A 13077-nucleotide genomic window follows, 5' to 3' on the forward strand; every position below is an offset into this window, starting at 1 on the left:
TCACCTTGTGAGGCAGGTGGGGCTGAGAGAGTTTGGAGAGAACTGTGACTGGCCCAAGGTCACCCAGCTGGCTTTGTGTGGAGGAGTGGGGAAACAAACTCGGTTCACCAGATTAGAGTCCACTGCTCTTAACCACCGCTCTTAACCACTACGCCACGCCAACAGGTTTCTTCCAACCTCCAGATAGTAGCTGGAGATCTCCCGCTATTACAATGGATCTCCGGCTGATAGAGATCAGTCCACCAGGAGAAAATGGCCGCCTTGGCAATTGGACTCTATGGTGTTGAAGTCCCCTCCCCCCCTAACCCTGCCCTCCTCAGGCTCTGCCCCAAAAACCTCCCACCGGTGGTGAAGAGGGACCTGGCAATTTCTCCAACCAAAGACCTTGGTGGGTTTCTTTTCCTCTGGGAGCATCAGGAGCTCCCACAGCTATGGGTGGTGTGGAGGGCAGGGCATGGGGCATAGCAGCATCTCAAGGAAGCAGTGTGCAGTCTGACAAAAAACAACAACCCAGAAAGCCTTGCGCCCCCAACACTGCAGAATCGTATGTTGATGCAGCAGTGAAAGACTCTATGCCATGTTATGGATGTGACCGTTTTTTGCATTGCCATTTATGAAGCACCTGAAGTTATGATTCTAACTTTAAAGGAGGCGTGACAAATCCTTGCTGGTGGCCTACAACCGAAATGTCCCTGGGGCTGGAAAAGAGCCAGCGTGGTGTCGTAGTTAAGAGCGGTGGTTTGGAGCAGTGGACTCTGATCTGGAGAACCGCGTTCAATCCCCACTCCTCCACATGAGCGGGGGAGGCTAATCTGGTGAACCGGCTTGGTTTCCCCACTCCTCCACATGAAGCCTGCTGGGTGACCTTGGGCCAGTCACAGCTCCCTTAGAGCTCTCTCAGCCCCACCTACCCCACAGGGTGTCTGTTGTGGGGAGGGGAAGGGAAGGTGACGGTAAGCCGGTTTGAGTCTCCCTGAAGTGGTAGAGAAAGTCAGCATATAGAAACCAACTCTTCTTCTTTCTTCTCACATCTGCCTCTGTGGTGTGTGCCGCTTGTCTCGCATGCTTGTCTCGCATACTTTCGAGGCCCGGCTTGTGGGGAGTTAATCTGTGTGTTTGTCTCCAGGTCCGAGTGCTCCGTCCCCCTCTGCGTGGCCGGGGCCGCTGCTGAGCTTTGTCCCCCTGCCTTGGGGTCGTATGGCGCTTTGATCCCGGCAGGAGTGATCCGATCACATCTTGCCCTCGGATTCCTGTTCTTGGCCATAATTGGGCCCACACTGGGGTCCTGGCAGCCTCTGCGCGGGGGAATGTGCGCCTTCTGCCTTACGCAAGAGGGGCTGGCCCCTGCAGCGTTCTTCTGCTGACACCGCAGGTCTACAAGCCTTGCTTCCAAACAATGAGGCCCAGTCTCTCCTGCAAGGGACCCTGGGGCCCGGGAGCGCGGGCATCCAGCTGCTGGCTGTGCAACTGGAGGGAGAGTTACAGAATCTCCTCTCTGCGGTTAAGGAAGGCTGAGGCAGTCATGGCAGAGAGCTGAAGAGCCAAACTTCTCTGTTCCTCCACCCCACTGCAAGGGGCGTTGTGGTGTTATGGTTTTCAATACATTTATGGTTAAAGGTATAGATGATTGACAAACTGCAGCCTGGATTTAAAATCCAAGTTAAGATTTGAGAGAGAGAGAGAGAGAGAGAGAGAGAGAGAGACATTAAAGGGTATGCATGACACATTAAAGGGTATGTAATTTTACTGCATTTTTCATTGTAATTTTTTACTGTATTTCAGATGTGAGATATTTTGTTAGAATCTTTTTCATGTAATCTAATTTCCATATATATTAGTGAGGGTTTTTTTTAACTTTTTTATTAATATTATTGAAGCATTAACAATAAAAAGGAATGTTTGACAATTCAGAGTTGTGTCATTGCTTAAAGTGGCTGGTTAAGCAAGATAACACATTTTTTTAGTGAAATATAAGCTCTAGAAACATAGCCACTTATCACAGCAATTGATCTGCTTCAGCGGCTTCTCCACCAGCCCTGCCCATTGGAGGGGGCACATCAAAGATCAGGGAGACCGGGATCTGTGGCCAGGCCAATCGCCTTTGACTGGGAAGGGGCCATAACTTAGGGACAGAGCATCCGATTTGTGCTCCAACAGGCCCCTGGTTCAATCCCAGCTGGACGGAGCAGGAGAGCGCATTTCTCTCCCACAGCCAGGTCCTAAATCAAGAGCAGCCCCGTCCAGGGTCCATCCCAGAGGTTCGGCAGCTGCACTGCAGGACCCAAGAGGTGCTTCTCCAGAGGCCCCTGCAGTGGCCACAAAGGATGTGGGCACTCAGGTCTCTTGCTGAGCATCTGTCTGTTAGCCAGGGGGCGCCATGTCCAGCCTGAGCATCCTCGGCGACACCCCAAGGTATCCCTGGTGGCACCTATCAGACCCCCTGGGTTTTAACTGCTCCGTATTATCTTTGCTGGGAGAGAAGGCGGCAGGGGATGGCCCGATCACATAGGTCTCAGAAGCTAAGGAGGGTCGGTACTTGGAAGGTCTATGATGTTTCCAGAGGGTAGTAGCCATGTTAGCCTGTTGTAACAAAATAAAAGAGTGGCACCTGAAACAATACTGAAGAAAGAGGAGAACAACAAGAACAACAAGAAGAAGAAGAGTTGGTTTTTATATGCCGACTTTATCACTTAAGGAAGAATCAAACCGGGGGGGGGGGGTTACCGCACTTTGTATTCCCAGCGATGTATTAAGAGTTTGAAAATGTTATAAAAAACATCACTTTAAAAGAGTTTTTGGATACCACGGCTAATAAATGGTTGGAAGACGTTTTCACAGCTAAAGGGGCCAAACAAATTGCGAACAGTATTTTTCATAATGTTTTCAAACTCTTAATACATCGCTGGGAATACAAGTGCATCAACCCCCCTGGATTACAATCACCTTCCCTTCCCCTCCCCACAACAGGCACCCTGTGAGATAGGTGGAGCTGAAAGAGCTGTGACTAGCCCAACGTCACCCAGCTGGTTTCATGTGGAGGAGTGGGGAAACAAATCCAGTTCACCAGATTAGCCTCCGTCACTCATGTGGAGGAGGAGTGGGGAATCAATCAAGATCCGAGTCCACCGCTCCAAACCACTGCTCTTAACCACTTCACCACGCTGGCTCTGGATGGAGTGATAGAGGCTTGGCCTTTTAGGGGAAGGCACAGCTGGGGTGCTCTCCCTTCCCACCTCCCCCCACCCAGACTTGCCCAGGTGACAATAGTTTGGATTTCCAGAGGTGGCCTTGTGAGCCAAAGCCCTTTCTGAAAATCTGCCCCCGTCCAAGCAAATTGTTGTGGTCTGGTCAGGGGCCGGAATGGGTCCCTCAATGTGGATAATTCAGGAGATGACCATTTCTCTAAAACCCAGAAAGTGAGTCCAGGAGCAGAAAGTGACCGAAATGAAGAGTAAACAAAACAGCCAGAGAGAAACCACTCGGAAAGGCCAGCAGGAGAGAGAGCGCGGAAGAGACCAAAGCCAAAATAAATTCCTTTCCAAGTCCTTGAACTGGCCTTGGCGCTGCCAGCAGCTGCATCAACCCCTGGAGTTTTGTAACTTAGGAAACCAAATCTGTGATCCTGGCAGGAGCTGGGCAGCTGTGTGTGCCCCCCCTCCCAAGCAGACCCCCATTCCTGGCCACAAGAACACCGAATTTCAGGAACCCAGAAGTTCAAGGAGAATGACTGTTATCTCCCCATGCTTAGATTCAAGCACAGTAGCATCTCAGAGACCAACAAGATTTTTTTGGGGGGAGGGATTTATTATTTATTTAATATTTATTTAATATTTATTTAATATTTATTTAATATTTATTATTTAAAGTTCATACCCTGCCAGAAAATATTTTTGTTAGACTGGACTCTTGCTCTTTTCTACTATTATTTATTTATTAGTCTTACAGCCCACCCTCCCCAGCAAAAGCTGGACTCAGGGCAGCTCATGTAATAGTATAAATATACAATAAAACATCATAAGCTTATTGAAACAATTAGTAATAAAACCAGCCCTATAAAATCTGTAAAAATCACATATCCCCAATGGCACATTTGACTGTGACGTCAGGCCGCAGTAGGGCCTGATGGTAGATTGAACAAAATGCAGAACCTGCAGGTGAGATGAAAACAATCAGGCAGAGTAGGGTAGGGTAGGGAGGCCAGCACTGATGAAGGAAACCACAGCTGGTCCCAACCGTAGGCCTGGTGGAATAGAAAGGAATCAACAACACACACAGCCCTTGCTTATTTCTTTGGGCTATTGTGAGGTTTGTATAACTGCCATCCCCAGTTGGGGTGGGGGGGTTGGCTGTTAAGCCTGTTTCACAGTCTGGGCTGGAGCCTGTGCGGAAGACTGCTTGGAAATCTTTATTAAAGTTAGATTTGAGTCCAGGAGCACCTTAGAGACTAAACAAGATTGAACCTGGGACCTTCTGCGTGCCAAGCAGAGGTGCTGCCACTAGGGTTGCCAGGTCCCTCTTTGCCACCGGCAGGAGGTTTTTGGGGTGGAGCCTGAAGGGGCAGGGTTTGGGGAGGGACTTTGATGCCATAGAGTCCAACTGCCACAGCAGCCATTTTCTCCAGGGGAACAGATCTCTATCGGCTGGATATCAGTTGTAATAGAAGGAGATCGGCAGCTAGTACCTGGAGGTTGGCAACCCTATCTACCACTGAGCCATGGGAGAGGATGTGGGGGGAGGTCTTTCCGCTGACCTATTCAGGCTCTCCAAGAAGTGCATCTGATAGAGCTTCCCCTGCTCCTCCCAGCCCAAGTAACAACTTTAACAAGGCTGATCCACCCGACCAGATTTGGAACTGGCCTTGAGGGCTTATATCCAGTGGCCAGCCATGCCGGAATCTTGCCTGAAAGCCCAGTTTATAAAGGGATTAACAGTGCGGCTTTATAGCCACCTTGTCAAAGCAGATGCCTTTTCACACAAACCAATGGACTGTATCGTGTGCAGGGTGCAGAGAGGAGAAGCACAAATGAGTGTTTTCTTAAGAGTATCTGCTGTTAATTCTAAGCCCCCCCTCCCTTTCCCAACATCAATTTCAAAAAGATGTAGACAAGCTGGGACGTGTCCAGAGGAGGGCAACAAAGATGGTGAGGGGTCTGGAGACCAAGTCCTATGAGGAAAGGTTGAAGGAGCTGGGTATGTTTAGACTGGAGAGGAGAAGACTGAGAGGGGATATGATAACCATCTTCAAGTACTTGAAGGGCTGCCATATGGAGGAGGGTGCTGAGTTGTTTTCTGTTGCCCCAGAAGGTTGGACCACTTGTGGGGGGGGGGCAGCAGTTCCCCCAGGGAGTCCCAGGCCAAATGTAGGATTGCCAACACCACCCAGTTCTGTGCTGCCTTCTGACCAGAGGCTCATTCACAGAGACCGAAAGCTCAAAGCAGGGATGCCAGCCTCCAGGTATTAATTAGAAGGGTGGTTGTACTGGTTGTAGAACAGTGGTGCCGCTGCAAAACTGAGTGTTTGGGCTGGTTCTATGTTGGTCCATCTTGTCGTTCTGTGTTCTGGGGGTGAGCTGACTGTCAAGACTGTCTTAAGACTGAGACTGCAGAGAACTAGGAAACCTTCACTGCGGTTGGTTCCGTACACAAGAGGGTCACACTGTAATTGGTTCTGGCCCTAGCTGTTGTAAGGACTACGGGAGTTGGTGGCGGCCTCAGCAAAGAGGGGCACAGGGTTGTAAAACCCTCCTTCTTTGAAGCATCCCTCCAAGGCATCTGTATTTGGTAGTTATCTTTAATGGGGTAACAGGTACAGCATACATTTCTTGGAACAGGCTCAAAAAATCACAAAGTAAAACTTCTCCTGGGGCGTGATGTTATAAATAAACGGAAAAGGCAGAAGTGTTGGGGATTGGGCAGGGGAGCGTTGTTAGAAATCCCCCGTGTCGGAGACCGTCTGCAGCATGTGATGGTATTCCTCAGAGAAACTCTTTGCAGGCTAATTGGGGGGGGGGGGTTCTCTGTGTGTGAAGTGCCGTCAAGTCACTTCCAACTCATGGCAACCCTATGAATCAATGTCCTCCAAAATGTCCTATCTTTGACAGCCTTGCTCAGATCTTGCAAATTGAAGGCTGTGGCTTCCTTTATAGAGTCGATCCATTTCTTGTTGGGTCTTCCTCTTTTCCTGCTGCCCTCAACTTTTCCTAGCATGACGGTATTTTCCAGTGACTCTTGTCTTCTCATGATGTGACCAAAGTCGAATAGCTTTAGTTTAGTCATTTTAGCTTCCAGGGTCAGTTCAGGCTTGATTTGATCTAGAACCCACTGATTTGGTTTTTTTGGCGGTCCACGGTATCTGCAACACTCTCCTCCAACACAACATTTCAAAGGAATCTACTTTGTACCCAGCGCAAAAGCCCTCGGCTGCCCCAGAGCATTCTAGGACAAAGCGACAGAGTCAAGAATCGAGAAACCAAGAGTTATTCGACTGTCTCCATCAGTAAGCTGAACCCACAGGCCCTTCTGAGGCAAAAATGCGCGGACAGCGGCCATCCCTATCTTTGAGGTGGAACTCCAAGCCACGGCCCCATCAGAAGCCAAATTAGGCTCATGTTGTCCAGCAGCCACAGTACATTTCTGGTGGAGTTAATTTTCCAGGGTCTTGGTTAGTTGCCAGGAGCACTCTGGAAGCCATGTTGGTGGTAGTAGGCCCTTGGTTGTGAGAGGCAAAGCCTTGGTTGGTGTGTCAGGGGATGTTACGGGAACCGTGTTGGCGCTTAGCAGACCACGGCTGCTTGGGACAGAGCCTCGATTGGTTGCCAGAGGGCATTAAAGTGGCAGTACCTTGTTTGCTAGGACATTAGTCCTTGGTTGGTTGCTAGGGAGCTCTGTGGAAGCCAGGTGGTTGGTTGCCGGGGGACATTATGAAAACAGCCAGGGGGCATTATAGAAACAGTGCGGGAATAGGCCTTGGTTGCTTGGAAACTGGTAGGGTTGCCAACCTCCAGGTGGGCCTGGAGATCTCCCAGAATTTCAACTGATCTCTAGACTACACACGTCAATTCCCTTGGAGAAAACTGGCCACTCTGGAGGGCAACAGGCTCTTTGGCCTTCTACGCTGCTGAGATCCGTCCCTTCCCACAGCCCCACCCTCCCCAGGCTCCTCCCCACAAATCTCCAGGAATTTCTCAACCCAGAGGTGGCAACCCTAGAAACAGGCCCTGGTCACCAGTAGGGTTGCCAACCTCCAGGTACTAGCAGCACCAGCTCAACAATTATAACAATAAAAGAACTCCAACGGTCCCCACACTGGGACTATAATATAAAGTATGTACCTGTATGAAAATCATAAGCTGTCCCAAGAGAAATTTAATAAACTCAACTCAAAATAAGTCAATGCAGTTACTTCACCAAAGCACAATTCCAATATAACACAAATTGGTTACTTCACCAAGGTACAATTCCAAACCTAAATATCCAAATTGATTGCACAGTCCAAGTCCAAAGTCCAAATGATAGTAACAATCCAAGATTCAAGGTTCAAAGTCCAAATTTCAATAATCCAGTTCAGTTCATTCCATTTGAAAATGTAGTTCATTCATAGGTAAATTTCCTTTTAATCAAAACGCCACCTCCGGATTTGTATACGTTTCGCAAGTAGATGCTTCTTCAGTTGATTCACTCAAATGGGTCCATAGACCTCTAGAAAATAAATATGTACACCAAATATCTGGAAAGTAACAACATCATATCAATCAATCCCATAATAATGTACCATACATACCGATGACCAGCTGACCATAAGGCTCTATCTCTCTGAGGGCTGGTACCTACACCTCTATGTGTCGGCATAAAATATGCCTCTCCAGCTGTGCCTCATTAGCCGTATCCAAAGAACTCTGATGCTTAAAGAAACCCTTCAGAGAAAACTAGTGAGGTCAAACTCGTTGTTCAAGCCCGTAGGGGCCAGTGTTTTAAACAGATATATAAGTCTTGTTTCATGCCTATGCAAAATTTTTGAAATATCCTCCAACTGATATTTACGCGGCTTGTACTGCCAAAGCACGAAGAACAGCAAATCTGAATCAGAATGTCCCTTCTCCAGGCAATGGCTGGTGAGAGGCGCCTCCAGGGTCCTAGAGCGTATTCTCCCTTTATGCTCACCAATGCGCAGTTTTAATTGGCGGCTTGTTGACCCAATGTACATCAGAAAACACAGGCAAATAATTGCGTACACCACGTTTTTGGACACACAGTTAGTAAATTGTTTTAGTGTGTATTTAAAATTAGAACTAGATGAGCTCACTTCTTTGATCGGCAGGCTCTGAGGGCAAAAGGCGCATGCACCACACTTATAATGCCCGGATGGCAGAGCCCCTTCTCGGTCAAGTAATCTGTCAGTTTTTACAAGAAGGTTGTGTAAAGATTTTGTTCTTCTCAATCCAAAAATTGGTGGTATCGAACATCCTGATATGTTTTCTAAGATATGCCAATGTCTGCGAACAATCTTTTGTACTTCGAACGAAAGATGGTTATACTCTAGAGATGCCTGTACCCTGGGAGATTTCATAGTATCATCCTTATGGGGGTGAAGTAAAGTTCCCCGATCCTTTTGAGCCACCCTATCTATAGCATCAGAGATAATGGTTTGATCATACCCTCTATTCAAGAGGTTCTTATTATAGATCTGGGCCGCCGCAAAATAATCATTTTGAAAGGTTGCATTTCGTTTCAGTCTCAAAAGCTGACTGTAAGGTAAGTTGCGCCGGAAATGCAATGGATGGTTGGATGTGAAGTGGAGTCCTGCTCCCACATCAGTCGGTTTTGGGTAGGGTTTTACCGCCACCCGGTTCTGACAGAAAAATTTAAAACTGAGGTCAAATCCTCGGTTTCAGATGAGACTTTTGAGGTACAACTTAAACAACTTGAAAATGATCTGCTTAAATATGGAGCAGACATAGAAGCCTATAAGGCACGTAAGTTCCAGAGGGATAAGGAAGATTATGCCCGGGATCGGGTCTATTTTTGGATCAAGCCCATATCTCGTTTCGTGGACTTTTTTCTACAACCCTTTACCAAATGTACTAGTTCTTACATCAAGGATACCCGGGATTTTATAGGGAAAATAGAAGACTTGCACATTGCCCCTGATTCTGTGTTTGCGACGTTTGATGTATCATCATTGTACACGAATATACCACTACAAGATGTCAGATTTATCATTGAAAAACTACTTGATACTAGGCAAGACAGCTCTATTCCCACTCATTTTCTATTATCCTTTATTGACATTATTTTTGAGAAAAAATTCCTTAAGGTATTTGGATTCTTTTTTTCTGCAGACACAGGGAGTTGCCATGGGCGCCGCTTGCGCCCCATCTGTGGCCAATATCTATATGATAGCGTTCGAAAATGATTCCCTCACACTGGATCCCGTGTTTCAAGATCATGTGGTTGTTTATTTTCGTTATATTGATGACTTGTTTTACATTTTGAAGTCTTCTTCATCATATGAGCCATTCTTGCAATGGCTCAATTCTTTGAATTCAAACCTTAAGTTCACGGGACAAATGGACAAAACAGCTATTCCATTTCTTGATGTGGAGGTCGTTACGACCCGTGAGAACCGGGTGGCGGTAAAACCCTACCGAAAACTGATCTCCAGCCGATAGAGATCAGTTCACCTGGATAAAATGGCCGCTTTGGCCATTGGACTCTATGGCATTGAAGTCCCTTCCCTCCCCAAACCCGCCTTCCTCAGACCCTGCTCCCAAAACCTCCCACCAGTGGCAAAGAGGGAACTGGCAAACCTAACTCTATGGCATTGAAGACCCTTCCCTCCCCAAACCCCACCCTCCTCAGGCCCCACCCCAAAAACATCCTGCCAGTGGTGAAGAGGGACCTGGCCACCCTAGTCACCAGCCAGGGGGCATGATAGAAATGGTATTGGGGTAGGCCCTAGTTGCCAGGGGTGTGGCAGCCCCAGGGTGGGCTTGTTTGCCAAGAGACCAGGCTTGGCTGGTTGCCAAGGAGTGGGTGAGGAGCGGAGCCTTAGCTGCTAGGAGACCAACAGTGGTTGCTGGGAGACCACCTGTCTCCCTCTTCCCTGCCCTTCTGGGCCCCCTCAGCTGGAGCGGCACCACATGCCGCCCGGTGGCCCCAGCAAGGGGAGCTGACCCATAGAAGGAAGTGATGGCCACCACTTCCCCACGCCAGGCTTGGACCTCCCCCCATCCCAAAAAGGTATGACCAGAGGGGAAGGGGAGCTTGGAAGGAAGGGGCGGGGTGAATAGGGTTGCCAGGTCTCTTCTGGCCCCCGGCAGGGGATGGGGGGGATAGGGTTGCCAGCTCCAGGTTGGGAAACTCCTGGCAATTTGGGGAAGGAACCTGGGGAGGACAGGGGTCTCAGTGGGGTAACGTGCCATAGAGTCCACCCTTCCAAGCAGCCATTTTTCTTCAGGAGAACTGATTTTTTTAGTCTGGACATGAGCTGCAATTCCAAGTGATCTCCATATCCCACCTGGAGGCTGGCATCCCTAAGGGTAGGGGTACCAACTCTGGCTTCTGAATTTCATGGAAATTTGTGGGTGGAACATACATGAAGCTGCCTTTTACTGAATCAGATCCTTGATCCATCAAGGTCATTATTGTCTACTCTGGCTGTCAGCAGCTCCCAAGGATCTCATGCTGAAGTCTTTTACATCACCTATGGCCTGATCCCCTTTATGTGGAGATGTCAGAGATTGAACCTGGGACTCTGCATGCCAAGCAGATGCTCTGCCACTGAGCCATGGCCCCTCCATAATGAGGGAAGAAGGAGAAGAAGGAGAAGAAGAGGAGGAGGAGGAGGAGTTGGTTTTGATACCCCGCTTTTCTCTACCTTTTAAGAACTCTCAAAGCAGCTTACAATCGCCTTCCCTTGCCCTCCCCACAACAGACACCCTGTGAGGTAGGCGGGGCTGAGAGAGTTTGGAGAGATATCTGACTGGCCTGAGGTCAACCAGCAGACTTCATGTGTAGGAGTGGGGAATCAAACTTGGTTCTCCAGATTAGGGTCCGCCACTCACGTAGAGGAGTGGACAATCACAGTTGGTTCTCCAAGTCCGCCACTCGTGTGCAGGAGTGGGGAATCAAACCCGGTCCTCCAGATTAGAGTCCGCCACTCCTAACCACTACACCATGCTGGCTCTCAGAGGAAACCTGCAGACAGCAATCCATCCTGCTCCTTAGGATCAAGGAGGCCTTCTCCTGGATTTTGGTATTCTGCCCACTTGTGGGCTACAAGCCTGTTGGAAGTCTCAAGGAGGGACCCTCTGCCTGTGTTTCACAGGGCCCTGCAGAAAGAGATGCCAGTGAGACTCGGAAGTGGGTCTGGGAGAGCTGTTTGTATCAGAGGGGGGCTGGATTCATGCCCCAGAGAGAGACCCAAAGGATGGCAGCTTCAGAGGGCATCTGAGTTGGTTTGCAAGTAGTACCTTGGAGAGCAACGAGACTTTGGGGTTGGGAGCTTTTGAGAGTCAAAGCTCCCTTCCCTTCAATATCTGACAAAGAGAGCATTGACTCTCGAAAGCTGACACCCCCCCACCCCCAAAAAAATCTTGTTGGCCTCTAAGATGCTCTTGGGCTGGAATCTCGCGGTTCTGAAAGATGGTCGGTGGTCAATGTGCTGACGAAGCGAACCAGATGGTGTGATCCAGTGGACGTGATCACTGCCCAGATGTTGGCTAAAAGCCTTTCCTGATTTTTCATGCGATCCGAGCCAAGATGGGGGGGGGCAATTTAATTGGAGAGACTCATGGGGGGGGAAGAATAGGGCTGGGAATCGGATCACTGGGTCTGAGGCCCACAAAAAAGGGGCGGCCTTTGAGCTCCTGCCCCAGATCCCCAGAGGGATATCCCATGGGGAAGGGGAGCTGACCCCCACCCCCTAAGGGCCAGAACCCCCTCGACGCTCCTCCTGGAGGCCTGGCCAGGAGCTCTGAAGCTGGCCAAGAGGGGCCTGGCCCTGTTCGCAGGAGTCTGGGGCCAGGGCGTGGGTGCCCACCCCGGCTGGGGGGCCTGGCGAGAGACAGAAAGGGATGGGGCAAAGGAGGGAAGCCTCAGAATAAAGGCGGCGGGGGGGGGGGTCCGGACCTTTCCTTCTTTACAGACTTTCCCCCGCCGTGCGCTGGGGATCAGCCTGGGGGGCGGGGTGGGGGGCGCATCCCTGCAGAAGCCCGGCGGCCACGTGACAACCCCCTGGGAAAGGGGTGGGGCGGCGTGGTGCCGTGGGCTGCCCCGCCGGAGGGCGAGGCCCGACGGGACGGGCGGAGAGCCAGAGGCCCGGAGGGGGCGCCGCCTGGGGGTGTCCCCTCCCTCCAGGAGCCCTCCCCCCTGGCCGACCCCCAAGGCCAGGGGGGCCTGGCGGGCCGAGGGGAGGGGGGCCGCCGGCAGTCCTGAGCCGAGGGGGCGGGGGGGGCGGAGCGTCTCTGCCCTCCGGCTCCGGTTTCCCCCCGTGTTCCTGCCCAGAGAAGGAGCGGCGCGGCGCGGCAGGCTATTTAAAGCCCGGCGGGCGCGGGGCGAGGGGTCCTGGCCGAGGCTGTGGGCAGGGGGCGTCGTGGTCCGCCCTCCGTCCCTCCCGTCCCGCCGCCTCCTGCCGCCGCCATGGGCAAAGGGGTGAGTCGCTCCGCCGCTCGGCGATTGGGGGGGGGGCCTTCGGGAAGTTGGAGAGAGTTGGAGGGGAATGCAAAATGGATGGGGGGGATGGAAGAAGAAGTATGGAGTAGTGGTCACTGGGGGTGTTTGGGGGACAGGTAGTGGTGAATTCCCTGCAGTGTGCAGGGGGTTGGACTAGATGACCCTGGCGGTCCCTTCCAACTCTGTGATGCTAAGAAAAGCTCCCCGTCCCCGGCCAGGCGCCTTCCCAGCCCCAGCGCCGCCGCCCGGCCTTCGGACGGCCCCGTCCCGTCTAGCTCAGAGCCCTGAGGGTCCGAGCAGCTGGGCTGCGGGGAGGGCAGGCGGGTCCCGGCAGTCCCCTCGTTGGTCCGGCAGTGCCGAGGGAGGGGCCGCTTCCCCCCAGCCCCGGCCGTGGGCGGTGACGTT

The sequence above is a fragment of the Euleptes europaea genome, chromosome 7, assembly GCF_029931775.1.
Source record: "Euleptes europaea isolate rEulEur1 chromosome 7, rEulEur1.hap1, whole genome shotgun sequence".
Classification (NCBI taxonomy): domain Eukaryota; kingdom Metazoa; phylum Chordata; class Lepidosauria; order Squamata; family Sphaerodactylidae; genus Euleptes; species Euleptes europaea.